General features: G+C 39.0%; 1 long non-coding RNA gene across 1 annotated transcript in view; it reads left to right on the plus strand.

Annotated features, from left to right (window-relative positions):
- Positions 1-14,631, plus strand: part of LOC139363743 (uncharacterized) — a 315,681-nt gene that overhangs the window by 187,734 nt on the left and 113,316 nt on the right. The window lies entirely within an intron of this gene.

Below are 14,631 nucleotides of genomic sequence, written 5' to 3' on the forward strand. Positions count from 1 at the left end.
ATTTTCTTTTTCTGCTTGTTCTAAATCAAGGAGGATCATTACCTTCTTAAGAGGCTAAGCCAGCATTTCTTAGATGGTCCACTTCTATATCCTGAAACTGTAGTTTTAAAGTAGAAAAGCTATCTTTTTTTTTGACAGTCTGAGCCTCCACTTTTCCCCAATTACACTAAACAGCTTCTCTGCTTTCATGTATTGACAACCCCCACTAACGCCTTTAAATCTTGGAATATTCCGTTTTATTTGATGTGTGTAGGTGTATAATGTTCTGAGTAACAGGAAAGTGAATCACTGAAAAAAAAAAAAAGAAAGAAAGAAAGAAAGAAATGGGCTTAAAAAATTCAACAACAAAATGTCTAAGGGTTTATTTATCGTTTTGTAAGATCTCACCACGACAGGGCATCTCAAACTGAATAGATTCTTTGAGAGAAAAAGTCATCCTGGTGACTGTTTAGGTGTTCTTTTCAAATAATTATGGGAATTATGGCACTTTGATTCTTTTTGACAAATACCTAGTGTGTACTTACTGAGTAGAAGGCTGGAACAGAAATTTGCATAGAGAAATGTAAGTGGAATCATTATTGAGTAGAGTCAAGTAACGGTGGGTTTGAGCCCCACATCAGTCACGTTCTGCTTTCTCTAAGATAGTTCAGGTCTCTGCGTCTCAGTTGCCTCAGTGATAGTTAATAATACCTCCTTCGGGATGATCGTGAGAAACAGAGTTAATGTGTGCATAAAGACATGCATAATACCCGGCACTCGATAAGCACCTATCAAATTGCGGATGATTTGATTATGAGGTAAACAGGCTTTAAAATGTCATTGCCTACCCTCTTCTTAAAATTATGGGGGAAAAAAGCACTTCTTCTCAGACATATCAAAGTTTGTGTAACTCCAAAAGCCTAAGCATAGCCTTTCTTTAATGTGTTTCTCAGTTCCTCTGCTTTCATTTAAGGTCAAACAGAGCCAGGCGATCACTTAGACAATATTATCTAGCCCGATGAATTGTCAAACAGTAATGACCCCTTTGGAACGTTTGTTTTGCGATTTTCATAATTTCTTACTGAAGAATCACTGACTAGTCTGTGACATGACAGATTTTGATGTCTTCCAATTATGTACACATTATGGAATCTATGAATTACAGCTATTGTCCTTTCCTGTGGTGGAGATGGACTTTGTGGCTCTTTATTTGCCTAATGAGTTGGAGTCCAGGAGCTGGGCAGACGGAATTCTTTTGACATTTATTTCGAGAGAAGCCATAAACATATTACAAAATAGTATGAAAATATGCAAATATTACTAAATTTATAGAAACAAAATTTTTTATCTCAACCATACTAGTTAACAACTGCTTATAAACTGGGGCAAGAAATCAGTTATAGTCTTTCATTTAACAAACAGCCCTTATATACTGAACCCTACTATGCACGTACACGGTGATGAAACAAACAAAAAACCGCTGATGAGATTAAAAACTACTGTTTTTAATTCATGCATCCATTTAACAAACTTTTGTGTGTCCGTACTTCAGCACTGGGAATCCAATAGTGAATAAAAACAGGCATGATTCTTTCATGAGCTTACTGTCTATTGGAGGAAACTTTTGCTAAATGAACATCCATAGGCATAGATATAGAGCTACACTGTGGTGAAAGTAATGAAGGAGACACTCGGTGCTGAGAGCAGTATTGCAGGGGGCCGACTCATCTGCATCAGCAAGAATTCTTTCCTCCTGAAAAGATGACTAATCTGAAATGTGAAGGATAAAGAGATATTAACTGTGGGTGAATGAAGGAGAAACACTCCGGAAGATGCAAAGGCTCTTCAAGTGGAGCATACATGGAGCTTTTGGGGAAGTGAAAGGAGGACAACATATTTTGACATAAAGGACAAAGGCAGGAGGATGTGTGAAAGAAAGCTCTAAATTCCTTCTCTTGTAATACCCCAAGCTGTCCTTTTAGTTTTGCTTTCATTTACTCATTTATTCATTCTTTGATTCATTCAGGCATTCAATAAATGACTATTCCATGCCAGTTCTAGGGCCGGCACTATATTAGGTACAGATAAGAGAGTGATTAAGATATAGCCCCAGCCCCAAAGATCTTACAGGAGAGAAAAAAATGTCAAGATGCTATGGGCCCTAGAGGAAGAGCACTATCCTTGGCCTACATTTAAGAAGCTCATGAATTAGCAGAGTTAGGAGGAGAAGGAAGATAATTTCAAGAAGTAGAAAAAGTGTGTACAAAGGTCTAGAGGCAGGCCAGGTGTGGTGGCTCATGCCTGTAATACCAGCACTTCAGGAGATTGAGGCAGGTGGATCACTTGAGCCCCGGAGTTTAAGACCAGCCTGGGAAGCATGAGAAGACCCCATTTCTACTGAAAATACAAAAATTAGCTGGGTGTGGTGGTGCACACCTGTGGTCCCAGCTGCTCAGGAGGCTGAGGTGCGAGGATTGCTTGAACCTGTGAGGTTGAGGCTGCAGTGAGCCATAATCGTGCCACTGCACTCCAGCCTGGGTGACAGAGCAAGATCTTGTCTCAAAATGAAGCATAAAAATAAAGTCCAGAGGTGAAAGAATGTTTGGCAAGGCCTATAAATCACAATAGGCTCTGCAAAGTTTCTTGTGTAGACTGTGAGGTCCTAATTAATAACAAAATATAGGTAGGAAGGCAGACAGTAGCCAATCCTTAAAGATCCATTACGTAGTATTAAGGGCCTTGGATTGTTTTCCTCAGAGTTATGGGAAGGCACTCAAGAACTTTAAGCAGGGCAATTGGCATGATCAGATCTGCGCTTTAGGAAATGATCACACTTGTGGCAACATGGAGATGGAATATTTGCTCAGAAGCTACTGCAGGAACACAGCCAGGAGATGATACTTGTCCAGGCTAACTTAGTAGCAGTGTACATGGATAGATATGGACAGATTGTTGTTGCCGTTGTTGTTGCTCTTTTGAGACTGAGTCTCACTCTATTGCCCAGGCTGGAATGCAGCAGTGCAATCTTGGCTCACTGCAATCTCCGCCTCCTGGGTTCAAGCAATTCTCATGCCTCAGCCTCCCAAGTAGCGGGAATTAGAGGCACCCATCACCATGCTCGGCTAAATTTTTTTTTTCTTTTAATTTTACTTTAAGTTCTGAGATACATGTGCTGAATGTGCAGGTTTGTTAGATAAGTATACATGTGCCTTGGTGGTTTGCTGCACCTATCAACCTGTCTTCTAGGTTTTAAGCCCCACATGCATTAGGTATTTGTCCTAATGCTCTCTCCAACCTTTCCTCCCACCCACCGACAGCCTCCAGTATGTGATGTTGCCCTCCCTGTGTCCATGTGTTCTCATTTTGTATTTTTAGTAGAGATGGGTTTTCACCATGTTGGCCAGGCTGGTCTCCTGACCTCAAATGATTCGCCCGCCTCAGCCTCCTAAAGTGCTGGGATTACAGGCGTGAGCCACAGCGCCTGGCCTATAGACAGGTTTTAAGGTTGTTTAGGAATCTGGGATATATAGGACATGACACCTGACTGGATGTAGGGTAGAGGAAGATTTTCAAAATGTCTTCTGTGTTTCTGGAATGGGTCTACTAGGTGGATGGTGGGCACCACTCAAAAGGCAGAAAAAGAAGTGGGTTTCTTAATCCATGCATTTATTAATCTGTAAAGTAGACCTTATTTTAATCATCTTAGATGTTTGCCTACATCACAATAAAAGCTAAACAATTGACACAAAGAAGGCATTCAATAAAGCTCAGGAATCATTTTCATATATGAAGTTCTTTAGAAGAGTTAACCACTGGAAGTAGGAGACAGTAGTTACTGAAAATGTCAGAGACGTCTTTACAGGGCAAGTGAGCTGGGTCTTAAGTGAAGAGAAACACATCACTGGGGGATAAATGGATGGATGAGTGACAGGAAAGACATTCTTGGCGGAGAGCACAACAGGTGCAGAGCTCAGAGTTCTTCAAGAAACTGAAAATGGCCCACTGTTTCTGCAGCACAGGGTTTGTGAAGGGGTTAACAGAAAACGAACTAGAAACCTAGGTTAGGAATAGATTCTAGAGGTTCTATAAAACAAGCAGAATGTCTGAGTGCAGGCCAGCATTTGACAAAACATTTCTGCAGAACACGGGTATTGTATAAAATGTAAATATAGACAAATTAACATGGAAAATTCTGATTTGAACAAAGTTAAATTAACTTTTTTATTGCAGGATTTCTCAGAGGTTTTACATGTGCATTGGAAACCTACAGCAGAGGGCTACTATAGCATGAGGCTTTTTTTCAAACTGCACTTCTTTTCCCAGAACACTGATTAACAAACACCTCAAAAGACACTGATTCTGTGCCATTGGATTTAGGAAACTTTACACTAGGCAGTGAGGAACCATAAGTTACAAAGATCATACTGACTTAGTGAGGAGGGTGACTTGGAAGGGGTAAAGACTGAAGGCCTGAAGATCTTAAGAAGTTAAATGAGATAATAAGACAGAAAAATCATATATGCTAAGTAGAGAGAGGTGGTGGGAGAGACAGACAGGTGCTCACGTCCGTGTGTGCATGTATGTTTTAATCAGGCACTGGACACTCAGCAAGTGCTATTTGTAGTCTGTAGAAGCTAGGGAAGGGTTTACAGGAAAATTATAAAGCTCTTTGTCAATATGAGGAATTATTATTTCAAACCTCTTTTGCATTTCTGATGCCTTTTGATGCCCCTATGTGGCATGTGTGCAAACCCACTATGAGAGAAGTTAAGAGAATTTGCTCATAGTTCCAGAGCTGATGGAATGCAGAACTGACCTTTGCTCTTCTAAGTCTGGGGCTCTTTTTATTCCATTGTGTTCCCTCTGAACTCAGACTCAAGCTGGGATTTGAAGGATAGGTAGGGTTTGCATGGGTTGAAAAGGTAAGTAAAAACATTTTGCTTCAGAGAAAAAGTACAAGAAAGAACACAGAGGCATGTGAATGGCATGACTGACAGTCTGGAAAGTGTCACTCTGCTAATGTCGGTAATCTCTCCATGAGTCTTCCCATCCTTCAAGGCAGAGCATATGACATGTGTAGTGGCTTAAGACCCACTCTTAGAAGGGTCCTGTGCTTGGTTTAATGCTCTGTTGTTGCTGTCTTAAAATTCCAAATACTTTAAGAACAAAAGACTCCCCCTTTTTTGATTTATGTACAAATTATGTAGTGAGTCTTGCTTCAAGGCCTAGGTCAGGTATTCTGCTCATCTATTTTAACTTTCAAAGCTATTCTCACTCCACTAGATGCCTCTACATGTTTACATTGTGGTTAGTTCACACTTGGTTGGTCTCTTATTTGCACATAAATTGTAACAGTTATCTTTGCAATCAAGTCATGAGCTCCTTACAAGCAACTAGAAAGCCTAGTGCTAAGCACATAGTAGGCAGGTAATAAAAATTTGATGTTGAATGAATATGCCTCCATTAGAAGCCCACTGACATAAGTTTCATACTCCTTTATAATGAAACCATGAATTTTAGTTAACTTAAAAAAAAAGAGCAAATCTGTTAACATAATTAAAGGATGAAGACTACACAAGTGAATAAAATCCAGCATCCATGTAGACAATGAGAGTGTTCATAAAAATGACAGTATCCAACGCCTAATACCAAGAGTGAACATTTATTGGGTGTGCATTATGTGCCATGCATTGCTTTAGGCATTTCATTCCATTTTTACAACTACCCTATGAGTGGATCCTATTACTATCTTTGTTTCACAAATGAGATAAAACCAGAACATGATTAAGAAACTTGCCCACAATAAAGATTCGACCTCAGGCAACTTGGTTCTCAAAAGTCATGCCTTTAGCCATTTGCCTATTACACTTTACTGACCCATCATAGAAAGGAGACTCACATCTGGACTTATATCATTACCAGTTAAGTGCTGTATCTGTAAGAGCCACTTGTATTCTGTACGAAAAAATATGCTGGGGACATGAGAGCACTGTAATTCTAAACTTGCACTCAACTTTGAACCTTTCTTTGGACCCAGGCCTTATTTATTTCTCTCTCTCTCTCTTTTCTTCTTCCTATCTGTGAAATAGACATAATGAGTCAGCATTTGGAAGCAGGAAGTGCTCTAAACTGTGTTGCTGTTGTTGTTTTCCTGGGGAGAGAGTCGAAAACCATCATTAAATTCTCAAAAGGATCTATGATCCTAAAATGTTAAAGTCATGGCTCAGGGCCTATGGTACTTTTCAAATGTAAATTTATGAACTTGGGTTTTCATCCTTTGTTCAGTCCTTGTAGGGCTGTCAGATGCCAAATGTAAATTGCAAAGGTCTCTATTTGCGGGATGTTTAATATCATTATTTTCACTCTATATTTATTCCATAAATATTTATTGAGTTTTAAAATATATACAACCTTGCTTACAAGTTCAAGGTCCATCTAACTCTTGAATTCTGGCTTCTGTAACTTATCACACTAGTACAGTAATGGCCAGAATGACAACCTTCTTTGCATAATGCCTTGAATTTGTCAACATGTTTCCCACATGATGAGCTAAGTTTACCATGTGCTGTGTCCTAAAGCTTCTAAAGCTGCCTATACTTTTCAGATTTCCTCCAAAGAAGGAGAGTGTGGCAGACCATGATGGTGTAGGTGAAGGATAATAGAACCAGTTAAAGATAATAGAACTGAGCATAAAGGCTTTCTACCCGGACCTCTACGGCTGTGGCTCAGGAGGACTGATACAGCTCCTCCTGCAGCATTTCCCTGGCCCATCACAGGGCTTAAAAGCAGAGGCAAGGGAGAAAAGAGGAACTGTGTTACTTTACAATTTTGTCCAGGGCTGGCCCTAGTGTCTTTTGAAAGACACTGGTAATTTGAAAGACAGTGGTAATTTCTCCCTTTGACACTGACCTTAGAATACTGGAGAGTTAAGCCAACTTAATTATCCAATAAGTTTGTATTAACCTTCTTAAGAAAAAGTGGTGCATATGCCACAAAACAAAAGTTAAGAAGAACCATTGTGTGTGTGCGGTTGTGATCATGGGATTCAGGACACCAAGTCTCATGCTTGTCTGTCACCAAATTACCAGGTAATCTGGGCAAGTCGCATCTTTTCTCTAGGCTTTCCTCATCAATAAAACGATGGGCTAGACCTAATGCTCTCTAAGCCCACTTTTTAGCTTCAACTTTGCCAGATGTATGATTAGCACTGCCTGGAGTTAGACAACTGCTAAGTTTGAGGGTAGAATCCTCAAAACTGCGCTAACTTCTGACACCAATTACAAATTCAGAGGGTTTCTACAACTATTCTCGTTTTGATAATTCACTAGAAGAGTTCACAGAACTCACTGAAAGTGATTATACTCACGGTTATGACTTATAGGGAAACGATACAGATTAAAATCAACCAAAGAAAGAGATGCATAGGGCAGAGCCTGGGAGAGGCTCTTACAAAGTTTCAATTGTCTTCAGGGGGCATTACCCTCTTGCCATTGACCTCATGCATTACCTCCCTGCCATTATCCTCCTGCCATGTGACAATATGCATAAAGTATTGTCAACCAAAGAAACTTACCTGAGCCTTGTATTTAGAGTTTTTATTGGAGCTTGATTAGGTAGACATGATGGACTCATTGATTATATATATGACTGAACTTAGTGTTCAGGTCCCCTGATAACCATGTGACCCAAAGCTTCCACCCTAAGTCACATGGTCATTCTGGTATTGCCACCCCCACCCTAAGTTCCACTGGAGTCAGTCCTTACCCTAAACAAAGACATTGCTGTCATATATGATACAGATTACCTCCAAGAAGCCTAGGGCAAAACCTAGGCCTCTCTTTGGGCAAGAGTAAATCCTTTACTACATAAGCATTCTAGGTTTGTTGTTCATTAATTTTCCTTCATGATTCATCCTTATTATTAAACAAACACATACACACTCTTTTATTCTTTCAAAAGATATATTAGCATAACTAGTAGTGCCAGGCACTGTTCCAGGTACTGCATATAAAGCAGGGAACAAAATAGTTCCTGTCTCCCTGGAAATTATGTTCTACTGGTATAATAACCAAAACCAAATAAATATATACAGTCTAGTTGCAATATGGGGATAGAGAGTGATGGACAGAGATGGAGGTGCTAATTTATTTTATACAGAGTAGTCGAGAAAGGTATCCCAGTGAAGTTGATACTGGAACAGACACCTGAAGAAGTAAAGCACTGAGCTATGCTTGTGTCTGAAAGAGAGGGAACATAAGATGCAAAGGTCTTGGAATGGGAATGTTCTCCTATCTTCCTGTCCTGTCTTCCTTCCATGTCTATAGCGAGTGGTGGTGGTGGGAGGGGAGGTGAAATTTGGTGGTGCGGCAGGTGATAAGTGAAAAAAAAAAAAAAAAAAAAAAAGACAGAGCTATAGCTGGAGCTAAATCTTTCCAGCATTTTAAGAAAGTTTTAGTCTGCATGTGTAGGAAGCCAATAAAAGGCTTTGAGCAGAAGTGACATGAAGTGATTTGCATTTAAAAGGACCATTCTGCCTGCTGCTTGGAAACTACTCTGTAGGGGTTGGGGGTGAAGGAGGATCAGAGACTGGTTCGAATCTATTGAAATAATCTTGGTGAGATAGGATGATAGTTGGAGCATGGTAGCAGCAGTGGAGATGGTGAGAAGTGGTTGATTCTGGACATATTTCAAAGTTAGAGCAGGCAGGATTGAAAAGATGGGAATGAGAGACTGGAACAGGAGGGTGGGACAGGGTATTGTGGGGCAGAATTAGGGATTGAGATGCCCTGTAGATGCCCCGTGAAATATCAGCTTGGCTGCTGGTGATATTGTTCTGGAGGTCTGGGGAGAGGTTTATGCTTAAAGTTCAGATTTAGGGTTTTGTTGTTATGTGAGTGGTAAGCTGTGGGACTGTGGACTTTGAACTATGAACTCTAGGGTAGTTACACGTTTAGAGGTCACAGCAGTGAGGAGCTACCAAATGAGCCTGAGGAGTGTACACTGAGGCAGTAGGAGAATAAAGAGAGAGCAGTGCCCAGGAATCAGTGAAGAAACTGTATTAGGAAGGAGAGAGTGCTCAATTGCATACAAAACGAACTGTTTGCATGTATGAGTTAAAGACAATGGAATATCTAATTCAACAAGTCCTCAGATATTAATCCACTGATCATGTGACCACAACATTCTACTCTCCAGTACAATCTAAAAGACTACTAATGGTTCTCTACTAGATGCCTACCAACTATACCTTTAAATTTCTCCACCTTCATTGGTTATAATAGTGTCCAGATGCCCAGATATGAAAGTTCCCTTTTTGGCAGTGACATCTGGCTATTTGGCTTCTTCTCTTAGCTGGAATTGAAGACACAGGTGTTGAACTAAATAGTTGACCTATTAGGATGGTAACTATTACAGTGATGGAAGAATATATTACATCTTTCTTGTCTGAGTTTGTTATGTGGTATCATCTTACTATTAGAATCCTGGTCTTTTTGTATTTTATTTATTCAGCTTACTAGTTTTAGGGGAAAATGCAGATTGGATTCAAAAATTACTATTCTGTATAATATATATACAGGTATGTCTATATATATTTTCATCTTCAGTTTGTATAACTTTAAATAGCTCTGAGGCTCATCAGATTAATGTTATTTAGTTCAGTTTTAGCATTACATTCAAGGTCCTAGTAGATAAAAATTTATTTTTTAAAGAACACATTAAAATTCTTTTTGCAAATGGAATAAAAATTTTGAAATAGTTCCATTGTACCTCTGCTGTCCAATATGGTAACTGTGGTTACCAACCCCTAGAAATGTAGCTAGTTTTGAGAGCTCTTTTAGTGTAAAACACCAGATTTCAAAGATATGGCATAAGAAAAGAATCTAGATATGTCATTAGTAATTCTATATTGATAATATATTGAAAATACATTTTGACAGATTAAATAACATAATTTTATCTTCAAAAAATTCAAATATAAATATATTAAAATGAATTTCATCAGTTTGTTCCTCACTTTTTAATGTGGAAACTAGAAAATTTACAATTACAAATGTGGTTTGCATTATATTTCTATTGCACAGAGCTGTTCTATACATTCTGGTCACATATAAAAACATATATGTTGTTTCATGTGTCTCTTGACTTCCTGGTGTGAAGAAAATGGTTTAATCTTTTCTATACAAGTTTCATCCTAAAAAGTATTTCATGGAATTAAAAAATACTTATTTTTTTTTTTTTTTACTAAGTTTAAAATGATAATCTAAAAAATCTAAAATGATGCCGGAGTCGGTGGCTCACGCCTGTAATCCCAGCACTTTGGGAGGCCAAGGCAGGCAGATCACGAGGTCAGGAGATCCAGACCATCCTGTCTAACACGGTGAAACCCCGTCTCTACTAAAAGTAAAAAAAAAAATTAGCTGGGCCTGGTGGCAGTCGCCTGTAGTCCCAGCTAGTTGGGAGGCTGAGGCAGGAGAATGGCGTGAACCCGGGAGGCGGAGCTTGCAGTGAGCCGAGATCGCGCCACTGCACTCCACCCCGGGCAATAGAGGGAGACTCCATCTCCAAAAAAAAAAAAACTAAAATGATGCATGTTCTAAAAATGTTTTTAACAAAAATATGAACACAAAAGAAAACTACACATAACCATTGCTAATATTTTGATACATTCCTTTTAGCATATGCACATTTTTTAACCAAAAAATTGTAGCAGTTGGCTTATTTTGGTTTATCATTTTTTAAACATCATGAACATCTATCTTTGTCACTACTTTTAAGCATTTCTACACTACCATACCTTAAGGATATAGCATACTCCATACTCCCTATAAGTAACAGTGGTTTATGATAGTGATAATTTTTAATCTTTAATAACAGCTTTATCAATATCTAACTCACATGCCATAAGATTCAAACTTTTAAACTATACAATTCAGTGATTTTCAATTATATTCAGAGTTGTGTAGCTATTGCCCCAAATTTATTTTATTTTATTTTTATTTTTATTTATTTGTTTGTTTGTTTGTTTGTTTGAGACAGAGTCTCTTTCTGTTGCCCAGGCTGGAGTGCAGTGGCGCAATCTGGGCTCACTGCAAGCTCCGCCTCTTGGGCTCATGCCATTCTCCGGCCTCAGCCTCCTGAGTACCTGGGACTACAGGCGCCCGCCACCACGCCCCGCTGATGCTTTTGTAGTTTTAGCAGAGATGGGGTTTCACCGTGTTAGCCAGGGTTGTCTCAATCTCCTGACCTCGTGATCCGCCCGCCTCGGCCTCCCAAAGTGTTGGGATTACAGGCGTGAGCCACCTCTCCTGGCCGCCCCTACCTAATTTTAGAACATTTTCAACACCCCCAATACCAATAAAGTGTTATTTCTTGGTATATTTTTTAAAGGTTTGAAAGACATTTCCCAATACTTATTCTGGTTTAAATCATACTACAATTTTACTTTGAGCAGTGTAATCAGGTACTAAGTATGTCCCTGGAGTGTTGCTAAACTGGTTTTGGAAATCCTCACCCTATACCTAACAAATACACTGTAAACTAAAACTTTCTTGCACAGGACAGACTAAATTTAACTCTAAAACCAATGATTGATAAGAGGTACAAGAAGATATTTTATCTCATGCTCTCAGATCTAGACTCTTGAGTTTTGTAACATTTTCCCCATTACATCAATATCCTCACTAGACAAGTAAAACAGCTGTCAATGAAATAATGCACAGTGGATATTTTTGCTTAGTATTGAGGCAAATCAAGGACAAGAGTAGGGTCACAATAGAACCTGAATAGTCAAAAGGAATGATTCCTTGAGAGTGGGCGTGGCCAAACAGTCCTACATTGTTAGGTCTAGGACCCTTATAAAAGCAATCACTCACAAGTCTACCATGGTAATTTCATAACCAGCCTGGAAAGGATCAGGCAAAGGCATCACATTTCCTCTGATGGATATGGGAAACCTTCAGGGATAGGTAGGATTTCAAGAGTTATTTAACATTATGGCAGAAGTTTGGTTGAATGGTGGAATGCTCTGGAACTGACACAACTTGGGAGATTTATTATACAGAAATTGAAGAGGACTTTGCACGGATAACAGAGATAAGGGGAAAGATATATCAGCAAGTAATGTGTTTCTACTGCTAGACTGGTAAATGTTTAACAACTGGCTCTCAAAAAAAACCCTGAATTTACATAGTGTTTTTAAAAAATTTTTCCATTATGTAACTATGGCAGATTTCTGATGTTAAACTACCAACATGATGTCTCTCAAAGCAGAACTAGAAAGAGATGTGCGTGATCAGCAAAATCAGCTCTCAATAGCCAGTACCTACCAGCTTCAGTGTACCACTGTGTATTTTCATAAGTTTTTGTACTTGAATTTCAGTTGCAGAAACATTTACATGGTAAAATCCATTAAGAGTCCAGAGTCTAGAATAAATACGACACTTTGAGGACAAGAGGTTTTGTTTTCTTTTCTCAGGTTAAATGCCACATTAAAGGATCACTTATGTGGTATTACATGTTGTAGCATGCACAAACAGGAATTGCAAACTTGTTAGAAATTCAAGAGGTCATTCTCTGGACAGTCAGCACGTAAACCACCTTAGAGAGTTGTGCAATTGGTGCTTAGTGATCATAGAGAGAAAGTCCATATGATTCCACAACAGAGAAATGTGACTAGGTCTGCACATACATAATGTCAAAGTCAAGAGAAGATAATCCCAATTCCTTTCATTTGCATAAGACTTCATGGTTTATAAAGGACTTTTTGCAAGATGATAAAATTTCATGTATCCAGTTTCTAGTTGTTCATTAAGACAGATTGATAGGCTGTAAAACTGAGGTTTCTAGGTCATTTCTGTTTACATGAACAATTGACTTGGAGTGCATCTCTCCAATTCTCTGCAAATGGGAGATCTCATGAAGTACTGCAGGAGGAAGAAGGGTCATTTTAGTGAAGCCTGGCTCTGAGCCAAACCTGGAGTAAGCACTTTGGTTACCTCTGAAGCTACCCAACAACCCTGTGAAGTAGCAACTATTGTTTTCCTCCATTTTGCAAATATAGAGGTTCAGAGATGTTAAATTACTCACCAAAGGTCATGAAATTTATAAATGCCTGAGCTGGGACACAAACCAGGACTGTCTGACATCTAAAGCCTCTATTAAGAATCTCCAGACTGGCTTAGGTCAAAGGTTTTAATAAAATTGTAGATATTTAATGTGCTAATTGGACAGAATGACCTAAAAGGTTCCCGTGTAGGAAGCATTAGCCTAAGGAAGGATAAGTGGGTATGTTGAGTGTTGGGGGAGGGGACCATGACAAGGGTGGTTAAAAAAAAATGTGTCCACATGCTGTCATATTGAGCTGGGTAACTTAAGAAGGCTGTGTAATTGTAATTGGCCTTTTCTATGTAAAGCATAAGCCTGAAATATGTCAGTCTTTCAGAGTTCCCTCTGCTGCTCCTTTGAAGACTATGGCTCCTTTTACATGAACTGTAAATTAGACACTAAGTTCCATGACATCAGAGACCGACTACATCTTATACACTGATGTTGCTGAATCTCTGATCCTATCCCAGTGTCTGACATAGTTAAGTACTTGCACATTTGCTGAGCATTGGTGGTGGTGATGATGACGAAAGTAAATACTCAAAGTAATAGCAATGTATTTTTTCCACATATTATCTCATTTAATCCTTGTAATAACTCTATGAAATAAATACTATTCATTGTCCTAATTTATAGATAAGAAAACTACAGTTTAGGGAGATCTTGTAACTTGCTTGAAAACACACAAATAAGTGACAGAGAATGATATTGGAGCTTTGGCACTTAACATTGCACTATAGTCTGTTGATACAGAATGCATTTGCTGTATTTCTAAGAAAGCTCATGTTATTAAAATTAGATGATAGAATTTAAGTTCTAAGAAGAAAGAAACTCTGTTTTATATAAATCTATATCCTTGGCACCTAGAACAATTCTTTTTTTTTTCTTTTTTTTCTCGAGAAGGAGTCTTGCTCTGTCTCCCAGGCTGGAGTGCAGTGGTGCAATGTCGGCTCACTGCAACCTCTGCCTCCCAGGTTCAAGCAATTCTCCTGCCTCAGCCTCCCAAATAGCTGGGACTACAGGTACATGACACCATGCCGGCTATATTTTTGTATTTTTAGTATAGACAGGGTTTCACCGTGTTAGCCAGGATGGCCTCGATCTCCTGACCTCATAATCCACCCGACTCGGCCTCCCAAAGTGCTGAGATTACAGGTGTGAGCCTCCGCCCCTGGCCAGAATAATTCTTTACATAAGTGCTTGGTAAATTTTGATCGTGTATATGCATACAGGAATAAATCAAAACAATTATTTCAATAGGAATACAGCTTATGAGCTAGAAAATTTCCAGCTCACAACAGATAATTTTAATATGGGGGTTAGAGGTATGAAACCTAAATATTTAAGTAGGATATTCAGCAATTTATTCATTTGTTTAAGAAATGTTTGTCTCCAACAAAAATAATTAAGCATCTACTAAGTGCCAGTTAGTCAACAGAAAAGATCTAGTGAGGTCAGGCATGGTGGCTCACGCCAGTAATCTCAGCACTTTGGAAGGCTGAATCAGGTGGATCACTGAGGTCAGGAGTTTGAGACCAGCCTGGCCAA

The sequence above is a fragment of the Macaca nemestrina genome, chromosome 6, assembly GCF_043159975.1.
Source record: "Macaca nemestrina isolate mMacNem1 chromosome 6, mMacNem.hap1, whole genome shotgun sequence".
Taxonomy (NCBI): Eukaryota; Metazoa; Chordata; class Mammalia; order Primates; family Cercopithecidae; genus Macaca; species Macaca nemestrina.